This window comes from Diadema setosum, chromosome 21 (assembly GCF_964275005.1).
Source record: "Diadema setosum chromosome 21, eeDiaSeto1, whole genome shotgun sequence".
NCBI classification, from domain to species: Eukaryota; Metazoa; Echinodermata; class Echinoidea; order Diadematoida; family Diadematidae; genus Diadema; species Diadema setosum.
This window is the reverse complement of record NC_092705.1, coordinates 15,945,753-15,957,893: the sequence shown is the minus strand read 5'-3', so window position 1 is coordinate 15,957,893 and position 12,141 is coordinate 15,945,753. Positions and strand designations below refer to the sequence as shown.

Sequence of the window (12,141 nt, the reverse complement as noted above, 5' to 3'; positions counted from 1 at the left end):
ATGGGAGTCCACTGTATTTAATTTTGAAAGCCGTAACTTAGAAGGAATAATCATGAACTACACGAAGGGTAACATGTGATGGACAAAGGATTTGCTCACTCAAACAGATACATACTGTCACTCTCAGACATGTATTCATGTTTTTAAGTTTTATCATTTTATTCTGATGTGAAATATATAATCCATTTCCAATTGTTCAGAAGTTATGAACATATATCTTTGTGATACCACTGTATGAAACATTTACAAACTAAAATGTTAAACATGTCTGAAATATACATTCATGATCATTAAAAAAAAGGTAAAAAAAATTGCCACAAACATTAATACAGCAACTTCACATGATACTCGTAAAAAATGACAGTAAAAAATCATTAAACATGACGATTCTGTGTTTGTTTGCTCTGTACATAGTCAAATGTGCATTAGCTTGATGGTGGAATTCAATGGGCAGTATATTTGCCACATGTATGTGATTTGCATGTGTAAATGTATTAATTATTACCTCCGCCAAGGGAGGAGGTTATGTTTTCGTTTCCGTTGGTTGGTTGGTTTGTCCATGTGCAAAATAACTCAAAAAGTTGTGAACGGATTTGGATGAAACTTGCAGGAAAGGTTGAGAATGACACAAGGAACAGATGATTAAATTTTGGTAGTGACCCGGAAATTTTCATGAATTTTAGGAAGGATTTTCGATATTTTGGCAGGTAGGGTCAATGAACTTAGGAGTTAAAGCTGTGCATTTTTTAGGTTTTCATATGTGCACTACACTGCATGCTCTAGTTTCTGCCAGGGCGAGGTGCGCTGCGCAGCTAAGGGTTTATGACGTAACAAAGGCCTTCAGTATTATTGGAAAATCGGGCGATTTTTCAGCATGCATACGTATGGGTGGAAATCACTGATCTCTTTTGGAAGAGCAAGATCATTGGAGGAAATTTAGCTGCTTGGTGGAGGTCTGCACGCTGAGAGTGCTTTTCTAGTTTATCATGTTACCCTGTAGTGGTATCACTTCCAACACCAGAATTGCCTACAAAATGAAATTGGTCAGCCATGTTCGCTTTTCATATCTGTGACATCTGCAGTGGCAGATCCACCCCGTGTGCACGCCCCCTCTTTATTTGTTCTTAAAACAAAAGAAATACAAGGAAAAAAATTAGATGAAACCCAGAAGTAGCACCAGAAATATTGTTTGTGCACCCCCCCCCCCCTTTTATGGAATCCCTGGATCCGCCCCTGATCTATATCTTGGAGTGGAAATGATTACAACATACAGGTGTAGGAGTAAATAGAAGCAAGAACAGTATCTCAATCTGTCTGATGCACACATAGTAGGTAGCAAATTCAGATGCAATCCTACAGTACGAATGTCTGTGGCCTACTACTCATTTCCATATGGTCTCATTAAAGATCTGGGATTCATTCTGCTGCTGAGCAGGACGTTAGCAGATGAGGGCTGTAACACTACTGTACAGTATAAGTGGTTATTTTCGCGAGGGTTTAATTTTCGCGAATTTCGCGAATCACAGTTGGATCGCGAATTTAACACGCAAAAATGTCGCCATACACTAGACTGACAATGCATGCAAGATAATGTTAGTGTCAATTCGCAAAAATAACATCTCGCGAAAATGTCTGTGACCTTCTAATTCGCGAAAATATCTGTACGCGAAAATAACAGTTTATACAGTATCTCATGCAATACATGGTAATGCATGGTAACCTCAATATAGAGAGCTACTTGGGACCCCTGGAATTTCCTTGTTATATCGGGTATTCTTGTTATATCAGGGATAAAAACGAAAGAATATGAAAGGAATATAGGACCCGCAATATTACAACGTACCTTGTTTTATAGGGTATCTTGCTATATCTGACCTCAATGTAAAAAGATTCTACTCTTTCATGCTCTAATGGACATTACAGAAGTGAACACGCATCCATCACGTATATCTACATACACTGTACTCTCTCCACAGTGGAGATATCTGACATATTTCTTGTCACTTTGTAGGAAATGTAGGAAAAGCTGATAAGAGGCAGCAAACGTCGAATATACTGAGGGCATCTTCTGATATCTCAGGAACTGGTTCTGAATCCAACAATTGATATGGAAGTCAAGAAAAACAAACAAGGCAACAAGAACCCTGTGCGCATTTGACAATTTCTGAAGATGGTCATAATTGCAATGACCATCATCTGAGTGATGTGCATAACTCCTTCATACTAGCTACATTGTGATGTAACAAGACAATACATAATCAATCCACAATTCAGTAATTACCTTCTTGCATATGAGCACATGTGAGGTTTCCATAACATTTAAGCACCATAATTTGATAATTCTCGTCAGATTGAACCACTCGGCAATGATTCAGTGAACAAAAACAGCCCTAAACATGTGTTCAGTATATTTAGAAAACTTGTGAAAATCCTTTCTAAACAGGCTACGAGTTTGTGCTCATTGTAACTTGCAATCTATTCCGTCATCAGAATGCTTTACAAATGGTTTTTGGTTCTTTCTGTTGATGAGTTTCAACCAACTCAGTCATGTTTATTCATGACCATTTTAAATCTTGTTTTTTGTTTTGTTTTGAAAGGAGCAAACATCCTTTTTTTTCCATCACATGAGCACGAGAGCTGAATGCAACACATGAATCCCACTCAACTCGCTAATTTCACATTCAGTTGGAGCACTTCTCTTTTCTTTAGAGGTACAAGTCCTAAGTGCATAATTATGAGATTACGAGAATGTTAGGAATATATCAACATGTAATAGCACATCACTTTCAAGTTGACTTGGATGAATTTATAAGAATTTAAAGTCAAACACACAGAAGGGCAGAAGTTGTAATCAAGGTCAGACAAATATAAAAGTTATGAGATTTCAAATTTTCTCATGTTTTCACTGAATAGTGATCTATAATTGGTCCAAGAACAAAACAATGATTAAAATCATAATTGTGGTTGATAATTTAGCAAATGCAGAATTTTTGCAAGATTACTGTAACACAATTAGAAATTACGCGAAGAAAACAAGACTTTGATTTTGTGTGAAAAAGTTCCTGTACTTCCTTACCCCCCCCCCCTAAAGTGGGACCTTCCAAAGTCATTTTTTTCCTTGTTTGTTTTTTCGTTTTCTTTTCATATTTAGCCATGTGTGTGTGTGTGTGTGTGATGGGGGAGGGAAGGGAGGCTACAGCCCCCAGCCTCTGTAGTTCTGCAGCCCCTGGGAGAATAGGGACCATGTGAGGTAATGACATCACCTGCTCACTTTGTAATATGACATCATTTTTTTCATAAAAAAACATAAGAACGTAACAACATTCATAAAATTTCTTATTTGAAGTCGGATATTGATGAAACTGAAACTTCTATCATTCTATATGCTTGATTTTACTCCAATTTGAACATGACGCAGAATTGCACTTAGAGATGGAATAAATGCACTAGAAACATATGATTCACTGTACGATACAGTGTATCACAAACCTCTTTTGTCATATGATATAAATATACAAGCATGAATACAAGCTGTTGGTAGACTAAATGACACAGTAACTAACTAGTCAACGTTAGAAATGAAGAGGTAAATAATAACCCTGTCACCATCACACACTAAGAGAGTAATCTTTAAACCAAACTTCTCTTTATCCCTTCACAAATATATTCTGAAGAATTACAGAAGGTTAAAAAAAGAATAATAGTCTTACATACAGTAACATGTATAGAGCAATAAATATAAACATAGCTAAAGGCACATCTGATATCCTTCAAATATGTCTTGAATTCTCTTCTTTTTTTTTCAATCATTATTCACAAGGCTCATATTGATTAAGTCAAACCTGTCTAAAGCAGCCATTAAACCATTATTGACAGGTGGCTGCTATAGACAGGGTCTTTAACATGGCTTTTCTCTCAGAGGAATTTTTTTCTTTTAGTGGCTGTAGAGAGCAAGTAGCTGCTATAGACCTGTGGCTGCTCAGACAGGTTTGACTATTTATGTATTTTCTTTATACTTTCTAAAAATTCCACAAAATGCAGCAATTTGAAGCACCGAACCTGCAAAGAGAGTTGAATCTTATATAATCTTACATCTGCTCTGTAATATCTGACTTTCCCACCTTGATTCAACTGGACAAACTATTGTGTCATGTTTGGCAAATATTACATAGCGCTTGAGTTTTAGTTTGTCATAAATCTGTACAGGGTACATACTGTTTCCGTGCCTGTGAGCGCAATTTTCAGCCTGTATTGTCAACGGAATTAGGCAGTTCTATGCACCAATCTTACATCACATATCTGATTTGAGACTATTACAGGTAACACTAGTTGGAAGCTATGAAGAGAGATAGCACCAGAGGTCATGTTACGCAGAAACAAATGGCAAAAAACAACAACAAAACTTAATTTTCCATATACAGTCTCCACATATCACTGTACACCAGTGAAACAACAAGGCCAGAATTCACAAAGGTTGCTTATATCTTATCAGTGGATTTTTTTTTCTTCAAATTTCAACCATAAATTTATGTCAAACATCATGCATGTTGACATGCATTCAATTATGAACGCACACTGACGTGGACATGCACAAGGTATGCCTACTTTGCGCTTGTTTTCACAGTCCACGTACTAACTTAAAACCATGGATTTGATTTCAACTACCTTTGTAAATTTGGGCCATTAGGTCTACATATTATGGACAAGTCACCACAGGTCGTCAATTTGAACATGTGAACAGAGCGAATGCAAAAGTTTCTCCTTCCCCCTTTGTTGTTTATTGACATATACCTAGAAGTGGAAACTTTTCCTTCGTCCCAATCACAGAAAACTTCAATGGCAAAGGATGTCTTGATATAGCGGATGAAACAAAATAGTAGAAGGAGCAGTGAGTTAAAAATTCAGCCATTACTTTGACATTCAAAGGTTTTGCCAATGGCAGTATAGCAAAAGTTGCTATGGTTACCCCGCAAGCTGTGAGAAAATGACATGGCACATGGTATCAGCTTGTTGAATGGGTTGAGAAAGGATGGGATGGGGTCCCATGACCCTCACTGGGTCAGACCGAGCTTTGCTTGTGGTCACCAGCTGCACCCATCATAGCGGTCAGTCTGGACTCTGGGTTGTCCAGCAGGTTGCTTGGAGTGTCAAACTCACACACCTGGTGATGGTCAAGAGAAAAAACAAAACAAGAAAAGTTGAATATACTCATAATTTAACAAAATCTTTTTACTGGCTACAATACATAGACACATTCATAACTGCAAACGTGGTTATATATTTTCTTCCGACATATACAAGCATACATATACATACACACACCGTGATGCATACACATGACTTGATGATTTGGTGTTTCAATTTGATAAGCACTTTATTTCTCTAGCTTTGTTCTACCGCAATGCATTTGTCCCATTCTGTTGATATATCAATGATCTCTGTGTAGATGTGCACAAACCTTCATAATCATTTTCTACCAAAGCATAAAACAAGCTACAGGTATAACAAACAGAATACAAGAATATCACGAATGCCAGTCAAAATGAATTGAAAAGAAGCAAGCGAAACAGATGAACATGTATGTTTGCTAGGCCCTCTTCTGTCACTAAATGTCACTTTGAAGAAAGTCTTGTACAATTAAGAAATGCAGAACAAAGTCTAGATTGAAATATAATGCAAATAGAACTACAGCAACAACAAATTATTTACAGGTGACTCCTGTTATGATGAAGTCCTCGAGACCAGTAGCTGTTTTTTTGTGTTTTTTTTTTCATTATATCAAAGTTTTGTTGTAGCTGAACAGGAAAGTAATGTATGTAAAGTTGTATACATGATAATCTTTGGATCTGAATTTTTATTTTATTGTAATAAGAATTTTGTTATTTACCATATTTGTTTTAGGGGGAGTACACGGTTACTTCTGCTTTTTTCTCCCTCTCTTTCCAAGTAGACTGTTCCCATCCAAAAATTTTATTATTATTTTTTTTTTTTTAAAGCAATGATATATGATTGATAGCACAAACAAAAAACTGCAGCACCACTGTATAAATGTGACTGAAATGGCATACCTGGCCCTTGTCCATGACGAGGATCTTGTTGCAGTCCAGCACGGTGTTGAGTCTGTGGGCGATGATGAGGATGGTACACTCTCTGAAGGCCTCACGAATTGTCTTCTGGATGAGGCTGTCTGTATGTGTGTCGATGGCGGCGGTAGCCTCATCGAGCAGGAGGACCTGAGCACAAACAGAAACACGACAGCATCAAGTATGAACTTGTTGAAGTGCATATGTATGTATAACTAACACATTTATGAATGCTTTGTCTCAATTTGAATCTCTGTATACTTTGAGATGAAGATAGATAATTCTATGATATCACTATTCAGAGAAACAATAGTCAGACAAGGAAAAACAAACAAACATTTTTACTGATAGAATCTGTCTGCACAATAATTTTAGTCATTTGATATCATGAATTATTACATCACGTTCAATCCGTCACTCTTTTTTATATCTCTGTGATTTTGCTGCCTTGATAAAATCCTGATCAAGGAATTTTCTAATGTGTTCTTGACAAACAAGATCATTCTTGTCAGTCTTACATGGCGCTATTATTTCATCTGATACTTAAAAATAAATATTCAAAGCTTGACTAATTCCTGTTCCTATGTGTACCATGTCTAGTGTGCCTTATCCCTCCCTAGTGTTGAAAGTGATGTTTCTGCTCCTTAACTCACCTTGCTCTTGCGTAACAGAGCCCTCGTCATGCAGAGGAGTTGTCTCTCGCCGACGGAAAAGTTCTCTCCGTTCTCAACCACAATGGCCCCAAGTTTGCCTGGTAGGCTGGTGATCTGGGGAGTTTAAAAACAATGAACGAACAAACAACTAATATCATACTCTACAACCAGTTTCTGCTGAGTAATGCATAAAATTGAGGAGTTGTGTTCCAGTGTTGCAATCACATACTGTATTCATGCCTCTCGGCTTCAGTAAAAGCCTCAATAAAAGCTAGCAGTCATTCAAATCTCATGACCCCTTAATTCCAACTAGCTGTGAGAGATATTCATGAATCAAAATGGTATTCACATTGTCATAGTTACATTCTCATGATGTGGCACCTTCAAGTAGTCCAGGTTTTCACAAAATTAAAATCCCATTAAATGAGCTAAATCACTATTTGTACCATCACTTTCTTGTACAGTGGACTCCCATTATAACAAAGTCCTTGGGACCGGCAGTTTTCTTTCGTATTAATGAAATTTATAACCAAACAAAAAAAAAACCAAACAAAACAATAAAAATACACAGAATGGATAATGCTTTGGCCTGAATTTTTACTTCGTTGTAACCGGAATTTCGTTATAACAGGAGTACACTGTACAGGAAAAATCGAGTCTTGAATAATGTTATTGTTTGCTTTTATTTTCAAAAGACAAGTTCTTCATTCCAATTATTTAAAGCAACATGGTCACTCACATCCTTCAGGGCAAACTGAGTCAAAGCTACTTACTGTTTCTTTCATGCCTGTTCTCTCCAACGCTTTCCAAATATCAAACTCTGAGTTTTCGTTAAATGGATCCAGGTTGGATCTGAAAGAAAATCAGCAAAGACCATGGCCTCCATGATAAAGCATCATAGAAAAGTAGCTTTCTGCTTCTCATCTGTCAAATTACAACCAGTGGTATTGTCATCATCACGTGTAAAGCTTACATAAAGAGCATCAGCATTTTCCTGCCCACAAATATCAGAAGATATCACACAGTCACAGTGACCTAGAAATACATCTGAAGAGCTAACACAGCCCTTGCCAACATATCTTCAAAGATACAAGGAACCAAGACATCACAGAAAAATTGTCATATTCTGTGTATCTGTCTCAGTGCGTCTGATGTCCATACAAAATGATATTCGTGGACCATCCATACTCTCAAAATACCTGATGTTGCATGATGGTAAAGTTTTGTATATATCACACACAAAACAGGTCTAATAATACCGCCAAAACAAAGGTTAAATAACGACTATTAGCGGTCTTGTAGAGCAACCGACAAAGTGTTCTAAGTCAGCTAAATGCATGATTTAGATATACCTAAAGAATACATAGATGCTCAAAACAGTAAGAATTTCAGAATTGCAAATCAGAGTTGCTCACTAAATATGCAATGTATAAACTGTAAAACGAGGAATGTTCGTGTGCATTTTAATTTCGCGAATTTCGCGAGCGCCAAGATTCGCGAAATTAAAATGCACACGAAAGTTCTTGTCTACATTATATATACATTGAATGCCAGTGGCAGTTCGCGAAAATTTCATGCCGCAAAAAAGGCCGTCGGCTCCAATTGGCGAAAAATTCATGCCGCGAACATATCATGTTTTACAGTAATAAATGCAAAAATAAAGGGAAACTGGCCAGAAATGAACGTAAATATCTTAGTGAAAAAAAATCATTACATATGACTTAGCTATACCACAGACTGTTAAAGTCAGGCTACACAATCAACACACTTTCAGTTTTTCAAATTCATGAAATTCTTTTGTCGAGGTGTTTTCATGCAACTGCTTGACAAATTTCCCTACATTGCAATCGACGTGAATAAGCACTGAATTGATCAGTGTTTTAGTAGTTGCCATGATAAAATAAAAGGGGGGGGGGGGCTCCCGGACAAGCCGCCAACCCCCCCTTTTATCATGGCTACTACTAAACACTGATTGATTGTTAAAAACCTGATAGTTCCGATGAATAGCACAGGTTCCTGGGGTATGATGGAGAGGTGGCTGCGTAGGTCACGCAGTCCAAGCTGAGATATGTCCACGCCGTCGATGACGATGGAACCGGACTCTATTTCCACCAGTCTGAAGAGAGCCTTGCCCAATGATGACTTCCCTGGTGACAACCAAAGACAAAATGGATGAGTCTAGTGATGGAAATACACATGGCTTTCCATACTTTTAACAGATATTGATATTGCCTGGGTGAATACTGATAATCTTGGCAAGCATGGAGATTCAGCCAAACTTAAATCATTAAACATTATAGATGAAGTCAAATCCAAAAAAATAAAAAATAAAAAATAAAAAATCCATGGCAATAGGTCCATATTTTGACGTGGGAGCTTATTAAGACAAGAATCAGTGACTGAAACCCAACCTGATTTAGAAAAACAAACAAACAAACAAACAAACAAACATAATCTTTTTTCTTGTGTGTGTGTGTGTAATATCTCAGATCAATAACTATGACGAAAAAGAAAAAAATTGTTGTGAGAAAGATATACAGAGGTATGCTTCTGAGACAAAATTTCAATGTTCTAATAACAGCCAGAACATTTTGAAACAAACAAAAAAGTAATCATATTGGTAACATACATATGAAGAGTTGCAAAAAGGGATATATCCATTTTCATCAACTTAAGATATCTGAGATTGAAGCTGCTGAAACACAAAGAATATTCATTCATATATATATGCAACAATTTTAATATCTTCACAAATATTTCTTGTTACATAACATGTGCAGTATCACTGAAATTATTGTATTTTTTCTTTTATTTGATTATAAAAAACTCTAAAAAAATAAAATTTATCTCTTTTTACATTAAAACTGTTCAAATGTTCTTTAGAACATGAGGTTTTTTGGGTTTTTTTTTTTTTTTTGGGTTTGTCATCATAACCATATGATTTTTGATATCAAGTCAATTCACCTCTTTCTCCCTACAGGCAAAATCCTTAAAAACAACAACAACAACAACAACAAAACAAAACAAAAACAAATATTATTAGCTTTAAAAAAAGAGAGTAATCTCCCTGATTTCCTAACTCAGACATCGTTCTCTCACCTGACCCTGTCCTTCCCACAATTCCAATCTTGTCTCTCGGTTCCATGGTGACGGAGATATCCTTGAGCACCAGCGGGAGACCCGGCCTGTACCTCATCTGGACCTTGTTGAACTGGACACGCCCTTCCTGCGGCCAGTCTGGCTCCACTTTAGTGGTGTCGGGTTCTGCCTTTTGCTCCTCCGGCTTCAATGTCTGGCAAACGGATGAGGAAATAGATAGACATCAGAGAAATGATGAGGAAATAAAGACATCAGAGGAGAAACTGCTGCTCGTTCAGCATCTACTCAGTCTAACAACAATACCATCTGATCACAGTCAATGACAAGAGACCCAGAGGTCTCACGCTCACCTGAGTATCGCAAGTTCACCAGAGTCCTCCCATGCATTCTTGAAGACTCTTACTTTAAAGATTCCGCAATGCTCCTGGGGGTGGGTTGGGGCCCCCTGGGCTCCAAAGGAGGGGCATGGTGCCCATTTGAAGGAATTTAGATCCTATCCCCTAGGGATGCTACTGTACCTACCAGGTTTGGTGAAAATTCATTGTGGGATTTTCAAGAAGATGAAATGTACACTTTAGGCCCCCATTGGGACCCTCTCACCCCCTCCCCTGGGTCCCAAAGGGGGGGGGGGGCACCCCCTGATTCTGCTATGAACAAACTTGCAACTACAGTCATCAATGTACTAACTCACAGTATTAACTTAGCTCTATCACTCCTGGTTCAAGAGAAGAAGATTTTTAAAGATTCCTTAATTTTGGGGGTTTTGGGCCCCCTGGGGCCCCCAGGTAGGGCATGGTGCCCATTAGAACAAATTGAGATCCTATCCCCCTAGGGATGCTACCTACAAAGTTTTGGGAAAATTGGTCATGGGGTTTTCAAGAAGAAGATGAAAATGTAAAAAGTTTACGCACGACGGACGCCAGACGCCAGACGAAGAGCGATCGCACTAATAGCACTTTACTATAAAGTAGACAATGTTTAATTTACCGCTAGTCTCATGAATATCAGACAAGAAAATAGATCGCAGAATATGGACATGAATAGATATATATCCCTTTTCCTACTAAAAAATGGAGTGTGTGATGTACGCAACCATTAGTGATGTTTACCGTGATGTAGTTCAGCATTCTCTCCACTGCAATGAAGGCACTTTCTGTCTCCGTTGACGCGATGAACATGGTCTGAACCATACCAATGCATAGCTGCGACATCAGAAAATAAAACACAAACAAGTAAACTTTGGAGTCATACCTCCACGCATATTCAAAAGTGAATGATTCTGTTATTTTATTTTTTTATCAGCACAATGCTTCATTGCCAGGAAAATAGTCTCCATTCAAACATCACATGCAGACCTTTCAGTCTTGAAAAAGTCTATAGTTATAATAACAACCATATTATAATGATAGCTGGTTTTTTTTTTTTTTTTTTGGAACGCATTTCAGATTTGTTAAGCATCTCAATGCGCTTTACAGACTGTTACTGCTCTCCACTCCCTGGGGAGCATTTCATGGTTATGGTCATCCTAAGGATTTAAGTTGATGATCTGTCCAACTGAATGATTAATAACTCAGCAAACTTGACCATTTCCTCAAAACTAATACGAGCAGATGACCTCCATGACCCCCTCTTCAATGGAGACTATGACTCAGTCACTCAATCAACTCTGAAAATTATAGAAGAGGTGTTATCATTGACAGCAGCTTGAAACAATGCATTGCAAGTTTCTGAGTTGAGACAAAAAGTGAAACATCAAGATTTCAGGCTGAGGTTGAAGAGAGACTCTCAACGTTTGAGATGACAAAGAGAATGTGAAAAAATTACATTGGTAACTGGACTTGGAGAGCATAATACTTGCTGTGAGATGGAAGAGAGAAAGAATCATATTTGATATGAAAAAAAGAAGAAGAATGGTCATAGGTTTTGTTGTTGTTGTTGTTGTTGTTTTTTTTTTTTTTGATGATGTAGAGCAAGGAGTCTGTGTTGAGTGGAGATATGACAGAAACTGAGACATACTGGGGGATGGTATATAAACTTTGACATGATCTACTGTACGAGCTGAAATTTTCGCGTACAGATATTTTCGCGAATTGGTACTTCAAGGACATTTTCGCGTGTTGTTAATTTCGCGGTTGCGAGATTCTAACTGAACTTACTTATTTGCTCGTTGTTATTTTCACGATTCAAAGGCGATTCGCGAAAATAAAACCACCGCGAAAATTTCAGCTTGTACAGAAGTAGAAATGACCTAATCACTTTTAAAAAGAGGCAGAGAATGAGCCAAAACTTTCACCCTTTCTGCGCCA

General features: G+C 37.6%; 1 pseudogene; it reads right to left on the bottom strand.

Annotated features, from left to right (window-relative positions):
* Window positions 1-4,615: 4,615 nt before the first annotated feature.
* LOC140244354 (ATP-binding cassette sub-family C member 12-like) overlaps window positions 4,616-12,141 on the bottom strand; it is a 126,575-nt pseudogene continuing 119,049 nt past the window's right edge.